This window comes from Arachis hypogaea, chromosome 6 (assembly GCF_003086295.3).
Source record: "Arachis hypogaea cultivar Tifrunner chromosome 6, arahy.Tifrunner.gnm2.J5K5, whole genome shotgun sequence".
Taxonomy (NCBI): domain Eukaryota; kingdom Viridiplantae; phylum Streptophyta; class Magnoliopsida; order Fabales; family Fabaceae; genus Arachis; species Arachis hypogaea.
The window spans coordinates 76,921,620-76,939,346 of record NC_092041.1 but is presented as its reverse complement, the minus strand read 5'-3'; positions in this window follow the sequence as shown (position 1 = coordinate 76,939,346).

Sequence of the window (17,727 nt, the reverse complement as noted above, 5' to 3'; positions counted from 1 at the left end):
AATGTTCAACGTACTCTGTCACAGCACGGCTATTCATCTATCAATTCTCGATCATGTCGGAATAAAATCTAGTGATTCTTTTGCATCTGTCACTAATGTCCCACAATCGCGAGTTTGAAGCTCGTCACAGTCATTCAATCCCTGAATCCTACCCAGAATACCACAGGTTTAGACCTTCTGGATTCTCAAGAATGGCCGCCAATGGATTCTAGCTTATACCACGAAGATTCTGATTAAGGAATCCAAGAGATACACATTCAAGCCTTGTTTGCATGTAGAACGGAAGTGGTTGTCAGGCACGCGTTCATAAGTGAGAATGATGATGAGCATCACATAATCATCACATTCATCATGTTCTTTGGTGCGAATGAATATCTTAGAACAAGAATAAGCTGGATTGAATGGAAGAACAATAGTAATTGCATTAATACTCGAGGTACAGCAGAGCTCCACACCTTAATCTATAGTGTGTAGAAACTCCACCGTTGAAAATACATAAGAACAAGGTCTAGGCATGGCCGTGAGGCCAGCCCCCAGAACGTGATCTAAGATAGCATAGGACTGATCGAAGATAGCTACCCAGATGAAAATACAATAGCAAAAGGTCCTATTTATAAAGAACTAGTAAATGACGTAAAAATCCACTTCTGGGCCCACTTGGTGTGTGCTATGGCTAAGCATTGAAGCTTCCATGTGTAGAGACTTTTCTTGGAGTTAAACGCCAGCTTTTGTGCCAGTTTGGGCATTTAACTCCCACTTTTGTGCCAGTTCCGGCGTTTAACACCGGGAATTCTGAAGCTGACTTGGGACGCCTATTTGGGCCATCAAATCTCGGGCAAAGTATGGACTATTATATATTGCTGGAAATCCCTGGATGTCTACATTCCAACGCAATTGAGAGCGCGCCAATTGGGCTTCTGTAGCTCCAGAAAATCAACTTCGAGTGCAGCGAGGTTAGAATCCAACAGCATCTGCAGTCCTTTTCGGCCTCTGAATCAGATTTTTGCTCAGGTCCCTCAATTTCAGCCAGAAAATACCTGAAATTACAGAAAAATACACAAACTCATAGTAAAGTCCAGAAAAGTGAATTTTAAATAAAAACTAATAAAAATATAATAAAAACTAACTAAAACATACTAAAAACATACTAAAAACAATGCCAAAAAGCGTATAAATTATCCGCTCATCAGTGGACACTAACTTTGAGGGAGAAAACCTGCCCCAAAAGTGCAAAGATGAACATGGTATCAACCTGTAGTAAGGCCAACTGACCTCTTCACCTACTAAGAAGTGTAACTCGAGCTATAGAGCTCCACATAATGCGCTTCAAAAAGCGTTGGAAAGTATACATCCAGAGCTTTCCAATAATATATAATAGTATGGAGTGGACATTAAGTTTGAGCTCCAGAACCTGGAAATATTAAGCCCCTGATCGCTAGCGTTATCGTGACTCACGTTTTCCAGTAACGCTAGCGACTATGCCAGCGACCTTGTCCACTTCAAAGGAGCATAACTTAAGTTGCAGAGTTCCAATTGAGATGATTCCAGTTGTGTTAGAAATCTGACATTCAGAGCTTTCCAAAGATATATAAAAGTCTATAGTGGGCATGAAATTGGAGCACAAACAAGAGGCATCTTTTAAGCCCTAAAAATACCAACTGGGTAGCAAGTGTGACGTTAGCTACACTAACTTCAGCACTAACGCCACACTTGTAGCGTTAGCTCGGCTAACGGAAGCAATACAGCCAAGTCACCCTGGACCTCAATTTGATTCACTTCTCTTTCAAGGACCACCCAACCTCAAGGAAGCAAGCCCACAAGTGTCAACCAATCAAGGCCATAAGAAGCATCTAGAATAGGAATTTTCATTTAATTGTAATTTGCTTTTAATTTCATTTTGTAATTTAGGAGAGCCTATATAAAGGCCTTAGTTTGTACATTCTGGGGCTGGACTGGAATTCTAGAATCGGGGATTCAAGAGGGGTCTTCGGACTCCCTCCCCTCACACACTTTTCCTTCTCTTTCTTTTCTTTGTACTTTTCATTTATGAATTTGGAAGTTTCAATGTTAGTTTTAATCTTCATCTTTACTTTTCTGCATTTTCTTTCTTTTCTATTTTGGTAGAGCAATGATCAACTAACTCTTTTCATTTGGTTAGAGAGCTCTATTGTGATTCAATGGATCAATTATAGTTCTTATTCTTCTTCTTCTTTCTTTTCTCTTGATTTTACTAGAGAGCTTTCGATCTTCATCCAATTGGTTAGCTATCTTGGAAGAGAAGCTTTCCATAATTGGATCTCCTCGGAACCTTGCAAGAGGAATGAGGAGATCATTCTAGAAATGCTCTCTCAAATTGGATTAGGTTGGGGGTTGGGCGGATATAGTGACATGTAATCCTCCCAATACTTTGATCTATGAATGTGTGTGGTATAATCAGTGACCAAACTTCATCTCTTCCCATGAGCAATTAAATCAAGGAATTGGAAAATTGTTCAAGCTTAGAGAGATTAGATTGCCAAGGAATTGGGATCCAATCACTTAAGATTGCCAAGGAGATCAATGAATGCATTGATTGAGGAAGAGATGAGAATGAACTTGATCCGGAGGATTGCAATATCTCTTGATCCCAATGTTCATTTTATTTTTAGTTCTTATATTTACTTTTATCCCATTTACATTTCCTTGTTACTTATCACTCCAATATGATTCGTCTAACTAGGATAATCAATTAACCATTGATTTTTTAATCCGTTAATCCCTGTGGATTCGACCTCACTCTATTGTGAGTTTTTACTTGATGACAATTTGGTATACTTGCTGAAGGGAAATTTATTGAGAGACAAGTTTTCGTGCATCATCCAGCCCTCCAAAATGGGCCAAGAGGCCTCAAAATACACGCTGCACGTGTTTTATTAATGAAATCACGTGTTGGGTCTTGTGCGGACGCACAGACGTGTGCGTCTGCACACTTGGCTAAAAATCCTCTTATGCATACGCACACGGGATTGTGCGCACGCACACCTCGTTGTGTGTGCTTTTTCTTGTTTTCTTCATGTTTTCACCGTTGTACATGCTTCCTTCCACTTTTGGCCATCGATTCTTGCCTTCAAGGCCTGAAATCACTCACAAACCATATCACGGCATCGAATGATATAAAAGTGGAATTAATTTGCTCTATTATTGCACAAAATTGCATGTTTTCACATTTAGGATCAAATTAGGTATCAAACACAAAAGTATGCTATTTTGGTGCTTAAGTGCGAGTTCATATACTAGAATCCATTCAAATCAAGCCAAAATATATCGGAAAATATGGACTCGTCAGCGACCCCTTTGAAGATCGTCCTTCCTTCTTCGACTCAGGATGTTGCTATTGAAGAGACCTCGGATCCTTCATGATATCTGATGTATGTTTAATGCCCGGCTTGTGGGCTTTTGAACTCTGATTTCTGTAACTTACGTAGTTTGGTTTCTTTGTTTGACACTTTAGTTGCTTTTATGCAACTTGGTTTTGAAAAACAAAGTATTCTTGAAATATTAGGCTGCCGCTTAGGTGGCCTTTGAGTCTTTTAGATTATATCTGTGTTTTGATTGCTTGATTGCTCCTCTGTAATTTCTGGGAACCTGTGAAGAGTGTCAACATTTTGCTTGTCTGACTTCTTTTTGTTTGTTTTGTCCACTTTCTGCTTTGTCGAGGTGAGATCTTTGGGGCTAATTTATCCGACAACTTTTTTAGTGTCCTCGTGGAACCCTTTTAGTTGAACAATTTTGATAGCCTCGTCGTGGAGTCGTGGCTTTTTGGGTGAAATTGTGTCCCTCTTAGTGCACGCTTTTGTTGGTCCGTTGATCTGACTTCTCTTGTCGGTTCTTGTTTAAGTTATTTTTAGTAATCCATTTTTAATCAGACCTTGTCAGGCCTCTTTCAATGGATTACTTTTTATAACTTGTTGTCGCTTTGATTGGTTTTGTCCGACTTCTTCTGGTCGGTCCTTCTTAAGTTATTTTTAGCAATCCATTTTTATTCAGACCACGTCAGGCCTCTTTCGATGGATTACTTTTTATAACTTCTTGAATTAATATGTTTTTGTCACTTTCATCTTGCCGACTTTGTCGTGATCGGGTGATGAATTTGGTTTTCATCTTGCCGACTTTATCGTGATCGGGCGATGAGTTTGGTTCTCATCTTTGCCAACCTGTAACTTTGTAATCGAGCGATGAATTTTTTTCGTTCAGATTAATGTGTCTTGTTAAAAAAAAGGTTTTATAGAGAATCTGAAAAACTTTATTGAAAAAATTGGAATGTAGACAGGGATATATATACATGTGGATATTTACCCTTTTATATCAGGAAATTTCTGTAGATCTTGGCTTGGTGGCTCATTAAATAACCTTTTCAGGAAAAAGAGTGCACCTTGACCTAAGATCTTTATGACCTAAGATCTTGTAGGCGTGCCATGACCTTGGTAGCTCTCGCCCCTCGATGTCGGAGACCTTGTAGTACCCTTTTCCCAGTACCTCTATAACTCGGTAAGGTCATTTCCAGTTAGTTGCTAGCTTTCCCTCTCCTGATCAACCTGCTCTGATGTCATTTTGAATTAGGATGAGATCATTGTCAAAGAAGCTTTGCTGGACTACTTTTTTATTGTATCTTGAGGCCATTTGACATTTTAACGCTTCTTCTCTGATCCGAACTCTTTCTCAGACTTTTGGAAGTAGGTCGAGTTCTTCCCTTTGAATTTGGGAGTTGGCTTCTTCATTGTAAAGGACCATTCTGCGTGATCCTTTTTAAATCTCTACAGGGATCATTGCCTCTATTATTTCGTAAGCCAATCAGAACAGTGATTCTCCTATGGTGGACTGTGGAGTTGTCCGATATGCCCATAGGTCTTGTGGGAGCTCTTCAGCCCAAGCTCCCTTTGCATAATCTTCGTTTTAACCCAGCTAGTATGACTTTGTTGGCAGCTTCTGCCTGTCTATTGGCTTGTTGGTGTTCTATGGATGTGAATTGGTGCTTTATTTTCAGGTCGGCTACCAATTTTCTGAAACTTGTGTCAGAGAATTGAGTGCCATTGTCTGTGGTGATGGAGTAAGGAACTCCAAACCTTGTAACAATGTTTCTGTACAAGAACTTCCGACTTCTTTGAGCAGTGGCATTAGCTAGGGGCTTTTCCTCAATCCATTTTGTGAAGTAGTCTACCCCTACAATGAGGAACTTGACTTGTCCTGATCCTTGGGGAAAGGGTCCGAAGAGGTCGAGTCCCCATTTTGCGAACAGCCAAGGTGATGTTACAATGATGAGCTCCTCTGGTGGGGCGATGTAGAAGTTAGCATACTTTTGACATGGTGGGCATGTCCTAATGAATTCCCTTGCTTTTTTTTGCAGGGTTGGCCAAAAGAATCCTGCCCAGAGTACCTTCTTAGAAAGAGCTTGAGCCCCTTGGTGGTTACCACATATGCCGCTGTGTACTTCTTCCAGGACTTCCCTTATATTGGAAGTCAGTACACATTTTAGAAGGGGTGTTGAAATCCCTCTCCTATATAGGATGTCGCCCATTAAGATGTAGTACTGTGCTTCTTGTATTAGCCTCTTTGCCTCCTTTTTATCTGTGGGGAGTGTCTCTGACTTGAGGTAATTGATTATGGGAGTCATCCACCCTTGTTTCCTGGATGAGGCTTCTATTATTGCCCCCTAGTTTAGTCCTGGCTAATTTTGAGAGTGCATCATCTCGAGCATTCTGTTTTCGATGTATATGGTGGATTTCATATTCTCTGAGTTGTCTGAGCTGTTCTCTGGTTTTATCCAGGTATTTTTTCATGGTAGGATCCTTGGCTTGGTAACTCCCTGTTACTTGTGAGGTGATTACTTGTGAATCTTTAAAGACGATATCTTTTGAACCCCAACCTCCTTAGCCAGCCTCAAACCAGCTAGTAATGCTTCGTATTCGGCCTGATTATTAAAAGCAGGGACCTCGAACTTTAATGAGAGTTTGATTTGTGTTCTCTGATCGCATTCTATTATCACACCTGCGCCACTCCTAGTTTTGTTTGAAGTGCCGTCTACGTAGAGATTCCATTTTGTAGGAGTTCCCGGGGTGTCAGTGTATTCGGCAATAAAATCAGCCAAATACTATAACTTGATGGCCGTCCGAGCTTCATATTAAAGATCAAACTCGAATAACTCGACTGCCCATTGTAGGATTTTTTCAGCTAGATCTGTTTCTGTAGAATGCCTCTTATGGGCTGGTTGGTCCGCACCTTGATGGTGTGAGCTTGAAAATATGGGCGAAGTCATCGAGAGGTGAATATGAGGGCATTGGCGAGTTTTTCTATCTTATGATAGTTTAGTTCGACTTCTTGGAGAGCCTTGCTGATGAAGTAGATGGGTTTTTACCCATGCTCACCTCTCTGACTAGTGCTGAGGTATAATATGAGCGTTTCTCCTTCCTGCAGTCGGGTAAGGATGGGTGGTTGCCCCAAGAGTTCTTTGAAATCTTGAAAGACTTGTTCACATTATGTCGTCCATTCAAACCTCTTTTCCTTCCTTAACGTGGCATAGAAAGGAAGAGATCTTATGGCCGATCCAGCTAGAAATCTGGACAGGGCGGCCGGTCTTATGTTGAGCTGTTGGACCTCCTTGACGCAGGTGGGGCTTTTCATGTTGAGTATAACCTGACATTTTTCCGGATTTGCCTCAATTCCTCTTTGCGTGAGCATGAAGCCTAAGAATTTGCTAGCTTCTACTCCAAAGGTGCATTTTGCGGGATTAAGTCGCATATCATGCTTTCTTATGGTGTCGAACACTTTGGTGAGGTCGGACAACAATGATTTCTCACTTTGTGTTTTTACCAACATGTCGTCTACATACAACTCCATTAGTTTCCCAATGTGGTCTGCGAATACTTTGTTCATCAATCTTTGGTAGGTATCTCCCGCATTTTTGAGTCCGAATGGCATGCCGACATAACAGTAATTTGCTTTTAGGGTTAGGAACGAGGTCTTTTCTTGATCGGGTGGGTACATCAGGAATTGATTGTATACTGAATAAGCATCCATGTAGGAGAGGTACTTGTATCCGGAGGAGGCATCCACTAGAGCGTGTATGCTTGAGAGTGGATAGGGATCTTTTGGGCAAGCATTATTGAGGTCGGTGTAGTCAGTACACATCCGCCACTTCCCATTTGATTTTTTCACCAAGACAATGTTGGCTAGCCAAAGTGGGTACTTGACCTCTCTTATGAATCCTGCTTCCAGTAGAGCTTGTACTTGTTCTTTCACGGCTTGGGACCTTTCTGGTCCAAGGTTCCTATGCTTCTGCTGCACTGGCTGAGATCCTGGATATACTGCCAGTTTGTGGCACATTAGTTTGGGGTCTATGCCCGGCATGTATGCGGCTTTCCATGCAAAGAGGTCGGCATTATCCCTTAGGAACTGTATCAGAGGCTCTTTTACTTCTTCTTTAAAGGTTTCCCCAATATTTGTTGTTTTATCCATGGCATCTCTAATCTGGACTCCCTCGATCTCTCCTTCAGGTTGTGGACGAAGTTCCTCGCAACCTCGAACTCCTCCGAGTTCGATACTTTTGATTTCTTCTCCTGTTCCTCTAAGGTTTAGACTTTCATTATAGTAGCGTTGCACAGTTTTCTGGTCTCCCTTTATCGTGGCAATCCCTTCTGGGGTTGGGAACTTCATGCATAGATGTGGGGTCAACACTACCGTAGCCAGTTGGTTCAGTATTGTTCGACCTATTAGGGCATTGTAGGCCGAGCTCACGTCGACTACTATATAGTTGATGTTAAGTGTCCGTGACCGGGTTTCTTTTCCAAATTTTGTGCATAATGAAATATATGCAAGTGGTTGGATTGGTCTGTCTTCTAGTTCAAACAAGTTGTTCGAATATGCTCTGAGCTCTTTATCTTGTAAGCCAAGTTTGTCAAAAGTGTATTTAAACAAGATATCTGCGGAGCTTCCTTGGTCTACCAGTGTACGGTGGAGGTTAGCATTGGCCAATATGATAGTAATGACCATGGGATCATCATGTTCTGAGATGATACCTGCGGCATCTTCTTTGGTAAAGGTGATGGTGGGGAGGTCGGATGACCTCTCTCCTCCCTCAACATTATATACTTCTTTAAGGTGCCTTTTGCGAGATGATTTAGAGATTCCTCCTCCTGCGAATCCTCCATTTATCATATGGACATGTCTCTCCGGGGTGTAAGGTGGCCATTTAACCTGTCCAACCTCCTCATCTCTTCTTTTTTTTTCTGGGTTCATCTGACTTATTGGCTAAGTACTGATCTAGTCGTCCCTCTCTTGCCAACTTTTCTATGACATTCTTTAAATCGAAACACTCGTTGGTAAGATGTCTATAGATTCGGTGGTATTCGCAGTATTCTGTCTGATTTCCTCCCCCTTTTTTGCTTTTAATTGGGCGAGATGGTGGGATCTTCTCTGTGTGGCATTGATGAGCGGATAATTTATACACTTTTTGGCATTGTTTTTAGGTAGTTTTTAGTAGGATCTATCTACTTTTTAGTATATTTTTATTAGTTTTTAAGCAAAAATCATATTTCTGGACTTTACTATGAGTTTGTGTGTTTTCCTATGATTTTAGGTATTTTCTGGCTGAAATTGAGGGACTTGAGCAAAAATCTGATTCAGAGGCTGACAAAGGACTGCTGATGCTGTTGGATTCTGACCTCCCTACACTCGAAATGGATTTTTTGGAGCTACAAAAGTCCAAATGGCGTACTTTCAATTGCGTTAGAAAGTATACATCCAGGGCTTTCCAGCAATATATAATAGTTTATACTTTGTCCGAGTGTAGATGATTCAAACTGGTGTTCAACGCCATAAATAAGTTACAAGCTAGAGTCAAATGCCAGAAACAAGTTACAAACTGGCGTTTAACTCCAAGAGAAGTCTCTACATGTGAAAGCTTCAATGCTCAGCCCAAGCACACACCATAGATTAAGGTGTGGAGCTCTGCTATTCCTCGAGTATTAATGCAAAGTACTATTGTTCTTCTATTATATTCATGATTATTCTTATTCTAAGATATTCATTCACGCACAAGAACATGATGAATGTGTTGATTATCTGACACTCATCACCATTCTCACTTATGAACGCGTGATTGACAACCACTTCCGTTCTACATGAAAATAAGCTTGAATGTATAGCTCTTGGGTTTCTAATCAACGATTCACATCGACTCCCCTCTGACAATGGGGCATCTAAATCCGAGATTAGAGTCTTCGTGGTATAAGCTAGAATCAATTGGCAGCATTCTTGTGATCCGGAAAGTCTAAACCTTGTCTGTGGTATTCCGAGTAGGATCTGGGATGGGATGACCGTGAGGAGCTTCAAACTCGTGACTGTAGGGCGTAGTGACAGATGCAAAAGGATAGTAAATCCTATTCCTACACGATCGAGAACCAATAGCTGATTAGCCATACGATATCTGTGCATGGTATTTTTCATCCGAGACGAGCAATCCGACAGTTGATTTGCTGTACAGAAACCGTAGAGGACCATTTTCACTGAGAGGACGGGAAGTAGCCAATGACAATGGTGACACCCAACATACAGCTTGCTATAGAAAGGAGTATGAAGAATTGGATGAAGGCAATAGGAAAGCAGAGATTCAGAAAGAACAACGCATCTTCATACGCTTATCTGAAATTCCCACCAATGAATTAGATAAGCATCACTATCTTTATTTTATGTTTATTTATCTTTTAAATTATCAAAACTCCATAACCATTTGAATCCACCTGATTGAGATTTACAAGATGACCATAGCTTGCTTCAAGCCAACAATCTTCGTGGGATCGCCCCTTACTCATGTAAGGTTTATTACTTGGACGACCCAGTGCACTTGCTGGTTAGTTGTGTGAAGTTGTGAAAAAGAGTTGAGATTACAATTATGCATACCAAGTTGTTGGCGCCATTGAAGATCACAATTTCGTGCACCAGGCATATCTCTCGGTAAACTTCCACAAGAGATACCCGAAGAGGAGTGTAATGGTGGTATTTTTTAGACTTATCTCCGTGTTGGTCCTCTTTCTTTTAAGACTCCTTATCTTTGTCCCAAGATGAGTAAGAGAATCCCAGCTTTGAGGTCTCCCCTAGTCGAGAGTTCTCCTCCATGTTGATGTATTTCTCTGCCCGTTCCTGTACCTCGTTTAAAGATGTGGGATGCTTTTTTGATATGGAGTGGCTAAAAGGTCCTTCTCATAAACCATTAATGAGACCCATGATGGCTGCTTCTGTTGGAAAACTCTGTATGTCTAGACATACTTTGTTGAATCTTTCCATGTAGTTGTGAAGACTCTCCCAGTCTCCTTGCTTAATCCCTAATAGGCTTGGGGCATGTTTATCTTTGTCCTTCTGGATGGAGAATCTGGCAAGAAATTTTTTGGCTAAGTTATCTAAACTCACGATAGATCTAGGGGCAAATTGTCGAATCACTTAATTGCTGTCTTTGTTAGAGTAGTCGGGAAGGCTTTGCATCAAATAGCGTCCGAGGCGTCAGTGAGATACATTCTGCTTCTAAAATTGCTGAGATGATGGCTTGGATCGGAGGTACCGTCGTATGGGGTCATGTCAGGGCTTTAAAATCCTTAGGAACTTTAGCTTTCATGATTTCTTTGGTGAAGGGATCTTGATCCTTGTGGGAGCTGTCATTATGACCGGACTAGATAGTTTTAGCTTTGCGACCAGCCTCGAGCTTTAAGAGCTTATCCTCTAACTCTCGGCATTGCCTGGTTTCTTTTCGAAGGTCCTTCCTGACTTTCCGTTGATGCTCGCCTTCTTTTTCGAGCTGCTTGAGACGATCTTATTGAGCTTGTAGGGCTTCCATGATTTTTGTATTTGGCAAATTCTTGTCTTTATTTGGTTGAGATGCATTTTTTGGTGTGCTGTCTGCATTATTGTGCGGCGTTCTATTTTGTAGATCGGAATTATTGTCGTTCTCAAGGTTGTCTACCATGTTGATGGAATGACTTCTGTTCATACCCTGGATCGAGCTGTCCGACCCGGGATGTTCTACAGACAAAGCGACCGACCTCTTCAGGTCAGGACAACCCGACCTCTTCTCAAAGAGCTCGGCCAAGTCACCAAGAAAGCCCAAAGAAGGGCCCTAACGGAGGACCACACACCAAATCCCAAGGCAACCCAAGCCTACAGGGAGAAGGGCGGTTCCTTTGAAGATAAGATGACCTCACTCAAAAGATAAAGATAAGATAAGATAACTAACTTATCTTATCTAAGAAGGTCACTCTATACTATTATAAATACGCTGGAGCACCCAGGTATAACTTGATGACAAGTCATCATATACCCATTTTTCAAGCTAATTTCACTTGTTTTATTAGTCTTTATGCACTTTCTTGCATCCTAAGTAAGAGATTTGGAATGAAAATGCATAACTTCTTTAAATCAAGCAACTACCATTAAATTGATGCTAACTCATGAGGTTTAAGCTAAATTTAATTGAATTTTAATTGATTTATAAGCCTTGTGAATTTAGTGATACTTTGAGTGGTTGTTTTGGTTTATTGTAGGTGAAGAAAAGAAGAAAAGAGGAAGCGTGGCTTAAGAAAGCGTGGCCCAAGAGAGAAGAAGTGTGGCGCATAAAAGGAGGAAACAAGCATTGCCCTCCACAAAGGCACACTGCCCTCTAGGAGGGCAACATAAGTAAACAAGCCTTGAGAGGCAACACTGCCCTGCCCACGACAAGGGCAGAGCACAAATTGATGCCATGGATCAAGGAGAGCAAAAACACTGCCCTGCCCTCCTCAAGGGCAATATCGGGCTCAACAAAAGAAGAAATCCAAAGAAAAAGCTCACCAATGCTTGCCACAAGGATCGAACACGGCACCATGAGGAAGCAAGGAACTAGGCCTAATTTTGGTGCCAGGAAAACCAAGAAAAATAAGCAGCGTATGCATTGCCCGAGTTTCGAACACGGGGCTTCAATTTGGAAACATTGCCCTGCCCTCCGCAAGGGCAGGGCAGCATCTTGTGGTGCACGGCCAGCGCACCAGATTGGCGCACCAAGGGAAGTCTCGGCAGCAATAGCAGCACGCACGGGCATCATTATGGCGCACCAAAAATTTCTGCCCTGCCCTCCACAAGGGCAGGGCAGCATCCTGCACCACCAACACGCACGCACCAAGGCACCAACGGCCGCACACACCATTTTCTGCCCTGCCCTCCACAAGGGCAGGGCAGCCTCCTGGAAGCAAATTGTTTTGGGCTAAAACTTGAATTAAAAATCCAATTTAATTCATTTCTTCACCAAATCAAAAGCCCATCCAAATCCCAAGATCCAAGAATAGAAAGTGTATAAATAGGAAATAGTTTGATGTAATTAGAACCTTTTTACCTTTACTTTTACTTTTGAACTTTGAACCTTTCTTTGAATCTTTATTTTTATTTTTGAACTTTGGAACTTCTCTTGGAGACTTCACTGAGATTTCAGAGAATTGGGGAGGAGAATTGATCTCTCTTCTTCCTCGTTCTTGCTTGGGCATTTTTACTTTTCTTGTTTGAGTCTTGGGTGTGAAGAATTGAGGAAATTCTATCTCAATCTCCATTCAAGATCTCTTTAATTCTTCTTCTGCATAATTGAATTCAACTACATTTCCTTTACTGCTTCTTCTTCAATTTCTTGTCAATTGCTTTGTGAACTTGGATCTGGGAAGGCAAGTGAGATCCCTGTGGGATCGACCTCACTCCCGTGAGTTTTATTACTTGATGCGACCCGGTGCACTTGCCGGTGAGTTTTGTGTCGGATCGTTTTCCGCACATCAAGTTTTTGGCGCCGTTGCCGGGGATTGAAATAGATTGACAATGATTAAGTGAAGTGGAGGTCTAGATCAAGCACTTTTTCTTTTCTGTTTCTTTAATTTTGACTAACACACTAACTGTTTGAATTTTTGCTTAAACTAACTAAAACCTCATTCTAGCAATAGATTGAAGTTTCACTGGTTTTCTGGATCTGTGTGTTTATTGTTGTGTTTGTATGTCAGGTACAGGAAGATCTTCCCCTATCCTCTCTGAAATTGACCAAAGAACTCTTCGAAGAATAAGAAGAGCTGAAAGAGGGAAGAACGTTATTGGAGAGGAAGAATCTGAGGAGGAATTCCAAGAGATAGAAGGAGATCCATCAAATCTCAATCAACCAGGAGGAGGGGCCAACAATAACCCACAACAAAGAAGAGTCCTGGCTTCCTACACATTTGCAAATGCTAGACATTATGGAAGTAGCATTCTTACTCCTAATGTCAATGCAAAAAATTTTGAACTAAAGCCACAACTCATCACTTTGGTTCAAAACAACTGCTCTTTTGGAGGAGGGCCATTGGAGGACCCAAATCAACACTTATCTACCTTCTTGAGGATTTGTGACACTGTGAAAACCAATGGTGTGCCTCCTGACAGCTACAAGTTATTGCTCTTTCCATTTTCTCTCAGAGACAAAGCCACTCAATGGCTAGAAACATTTCCAAAGGAGAGCATCAACACTTGGGATGACTTGGTGAGCAAGTTTCTTGCCAAATTTTATCCCCCTCAAAGGATCATAAGATTGAAAACTGAGGTGCAGACATTCACTCAAATGGAGGCTGAAAATTTATATGAAGCATGGGAAAGATATAAGGCACTATTGAGGAAATGTCCACCAGAGATGTTCACTGAGTGGGACAAGCTGCAGAACTTCTATGAGGGACTTACTCTGAAGGCTCAAGAAGCACTTGATCATTCAGCCGGAGGCTCACTACAACTCATGAAAACTACAGAGGAAGCTCAAAATCTCATTGATATGGTGGCTAACAACCAATATTTCTTTGCTCACCAAAGGCAACGCCAACCATCACAAAGGAGAGGAGTAATGGAATTGGAAGGAGTGGATTCAATCTTAGCTCAAAACAAAATGATGCAGCAGCAGATTCAACAACAATTTGAGCAAATGGCCAAAAGGATTAATGGCCTGCAAGTTGCATCAGTGAGGGCCACAAACCAACCATCAACTACTTGGGGGCAAAATGAAGAAATTCAAGAGGAGCAACAGCAAGAGCAAGTCCAATACATGCACAACCAAAATCCTGGAACAAATGAAGTCTATGGTGATACTTACAATCCTTCTTGGAAAAACCATCCCAACCTTAGATGGGGAGACAACCACAATCAAACTCAGCAGCCATGGCAAAGGAACTCAACTCAAAACAATTGGAAAAACACAAACAACAACCAGCCAAACACTAACCAAAACACATACAGAAAACCACAAAATACTTATCCCAACTCTAACCATTATCCACCCAATAACCACCCAACTAACCAAAACACGTATCATCATCCATCAACACCCCAAAACCAACCAATCTCACAAGACTCTCAGAGGATCACTAATCTAGAGATGCTCATGGAAAAGATGATGAAGAACCAAGAATTGACAACAAAGAACCAAGAAGCTTCCATGAAGAACCTAGAGAGGCAGATTGGACAAATATCCAAGCAAATTTCTGTTGAAAAACCATCGAGCTCACTCCCAAGTGACACCATTCCTAATCCAAAAGAGGAATGCAAAGCATTACAGTTGAGGAGTGGAAAAATCCTGCTGAAAGATGAAGAAGCCACTAAGAAACCCAAGGAAAGTGATAAGAAACAAGTTGAAAAAGAGGCAGCCAATGATGAAGATGCAACAGCAAGCAATCACCCTCAAAATCAACCTCAAGAAAAGGAAGATAAACCACAAAATCTGAAGAAGGGAAAGCAGAGCATGGAAGAACAACATTCAAGACAACACCAAGTGGAGCAAAACTTGACACCTCCATTGCCTTATCCCCAAAGATTCCACAAAGAGACAAAGGATCAACATTTCCACAAATTCCTTGAGACTTTCAAGAAGCTGGAAATCAACATACCTTTGGCTGAAGCATTGGAGCAAATGCCTCTGTATGCCAAGTTCTTAAAGGAACTCATCAACAAGAAAAGAAGTTGGAATGAGAAGGAGACTGTGACGCTCAGTGAAGAATGCAGTGCACTAATCAGAAAAGGGCTTCCTCCCAAGCTTGAAGATCCTGGAGGTTTCTTCCTACCTTGCACTATTGGAAATCTATTCATCAACAAGGGGATGTGTGACTTAGGAGCACGTATAAATCTAATTCCATCTTCTTTAGTGAAAAAGCTTGGCATAGGAGAGGTGAAACCAACACAGATGTCCTTGGAATTAGTAGACCAATCAGTGGTATATCCTAAAGGGTTGATTGAAAAACTTTTAGTTAAGGTTGACAAGTTCATTTTTCCAGCAGACTTTGTGATCCTAGATTCAGCAGAGAATGAGAATGACTCCATAATACTTGGTCGACCATTTTTGGCCACTGCTAGAGCCATTGTAGACATAGAGCAGGGAGAGCTAACCCTCAGGATGCATGAGGAGAGCATCACCTTGAAAGTCTTTCAAGAATCACAAAGTAATGAAGAAACAAGCAAGACAATTAGTGACTTCCTTCCAAAGCAAGCAACCAACAATGCAGTAGAACAGAAAAATGAGCAGATGCAAGAAGGAAAAAGAATTCAAAAAGAAGCCAGGATGAAAAAAAGAAGGGAGGTATCACAACCCAAGTCACTGTCAAGGGAGAAAGATCAATAAGAAAGAAAAAGATGAAGAACAAGAAGAAGGCTTACAAAGGGTGGAAGAATTAGAAGATCCCAACTGAAGGATTTTCCAAAGGTGACAAGGTGCAACTAGTGTATCAACAGCTGGGAACAGAAGATCATTACACTGTCAACCAAGTACTTTCTCTTGAGCACATTGAAATTGAGCATCAAGGCACACAGAAAAAGCTTACAGTGAGAGGGGACAAGTTGAGACATCACCAGCATCAACCACCCTAAAGGGAGTTCAATGTCAAGCTAGTGACAATAAAAGAGCGCTTCATGGGAGGCAACCCATGATTTAAGATTTCTGTCTTTTCTTTCATCCAATAAGCTATGATTTCCTGAGTATGATTTTGAACTTTCATATTTGATAAATGCATACATTGTTTTAGAGCATAAGTCAGACTTCTAAGTTTCGTGTACCCTAAGGGACACCCAAATTTTTGCTTTTCAAAAGAAAGGGGGCCATTCTTAGAACATATGAAAAATCATTTTGATGAAGCATATGATCAAACACTAAGTTTGGTGTCTGCATATGTAACACTGTTCAACAGATCATTTCTTATTCAGGGAATCAAAACCATACAGAAAGGGATCATGCATCAATTTTTTTAATATAAAATACATCAATCGTGTAGAATGGTTTGCATTGCTAAGCCATTCCCTCAATAAGAGATAAGTTTGGTGTTCACCAACTTTTAGCATCTTTAATTAAGGGACACAATTGATCACAAAAAAAAAAATTTTAAATAATAATAAACAAAACAAAACAACTTTCTTCTTTATTGCAAATCAATTGTCAACGTCTATATTAATGTTCTAAGGCTAGTTGTTTTGGTTTATTTAGGAGGAAGAGATTGCGACAAAAGCAAGGAGGGGCCACGGCTAGGACAAGCTAAGTGAGGAATGGTCACATATGCCTAGAGAAATGTGCTCCTTGGGAAGCAGAATCTGCATGCATGCATCATCGAACACCTAAATGCATGCAACCAATGAGAAGAGAATCCTCGTCAAAGCCTCAACAAGGCATGCAGACCGTTCAATCCATGAACCTTTTGTATGATCAACTCAATGTCAATCCTTCATGAACACCAACGAACTCCTTCCTCATTCATTATGGTTTTGTTAGAAGGTTTGAAGAATTTGCCTATAAATAGCCGTTAGCACTAAATGGCTTACACATTTATACAAACCATTTTCACTTGTAAACCATAATCTCCTCTACTCCCAAAACTAAAGCCAACAATTCCTTTCTCTTGCACAACAAAACCGAGCATCATCTCAAACACAACACATTCTTCTCTTACTTCCACATTTTTTACCTCCTTTTCACTTCAAATCTGATGGCCTCCTCAAGTTCAAAAAGAAGGCCAGGAAAGGAACCAATGGTGACCGAGCCTCCATCATTTGACACAAGAAAATTTAGGTCCCAGTTCCATGAAGGAAGATATCATAGATTCATGAAGACAAAGAATGTTATCTATGAGAAGGGCCTTGAGTTGAAGGAAGGAGAATACCCCATCATGAGGCAAATCACTAAAGAAAGAAGGTGGGAACTCTTATGTCCTCCTCTCGTTGACATCAATGCAGTCATGATCAGGGAGTTCTATGCAAATGCTGTAAAAGAAAACAAAGATAGTGCTCCTTACACAAGTTATGTCAGAGGAGTTGAAGTGAACTTCGGTCTAGCAGCCATTACTAGGGCTCTAAAGTTGAGAACCATAACTTATGCAGAGCCTAGTTATGAGACCAGATTGCAGATGGAAAACAATCCTGATGAGATCTTGCAAGGGCTATGTGTGGAAAATACAGACTGGGAAAGAGACTCAAAAGGAGTTCCAAGCCACTTGAGGAGAATAAACCTTACTCCTGTGGCCAAAGGATGGTATGAGATAGTAAGGAGGTCTATTCTCCCTACTGGAAACGCCTCTTGGGTCACAATCAAACGAGCACTCTTGACATATTGCATCTTACATGGAGGTGAAGTCAACCTCGCACAACTCATAGCCGACAGTATTCAAGAGATGGCTAACAGCACAAGTAAATCAAGTGGTCTTGGAC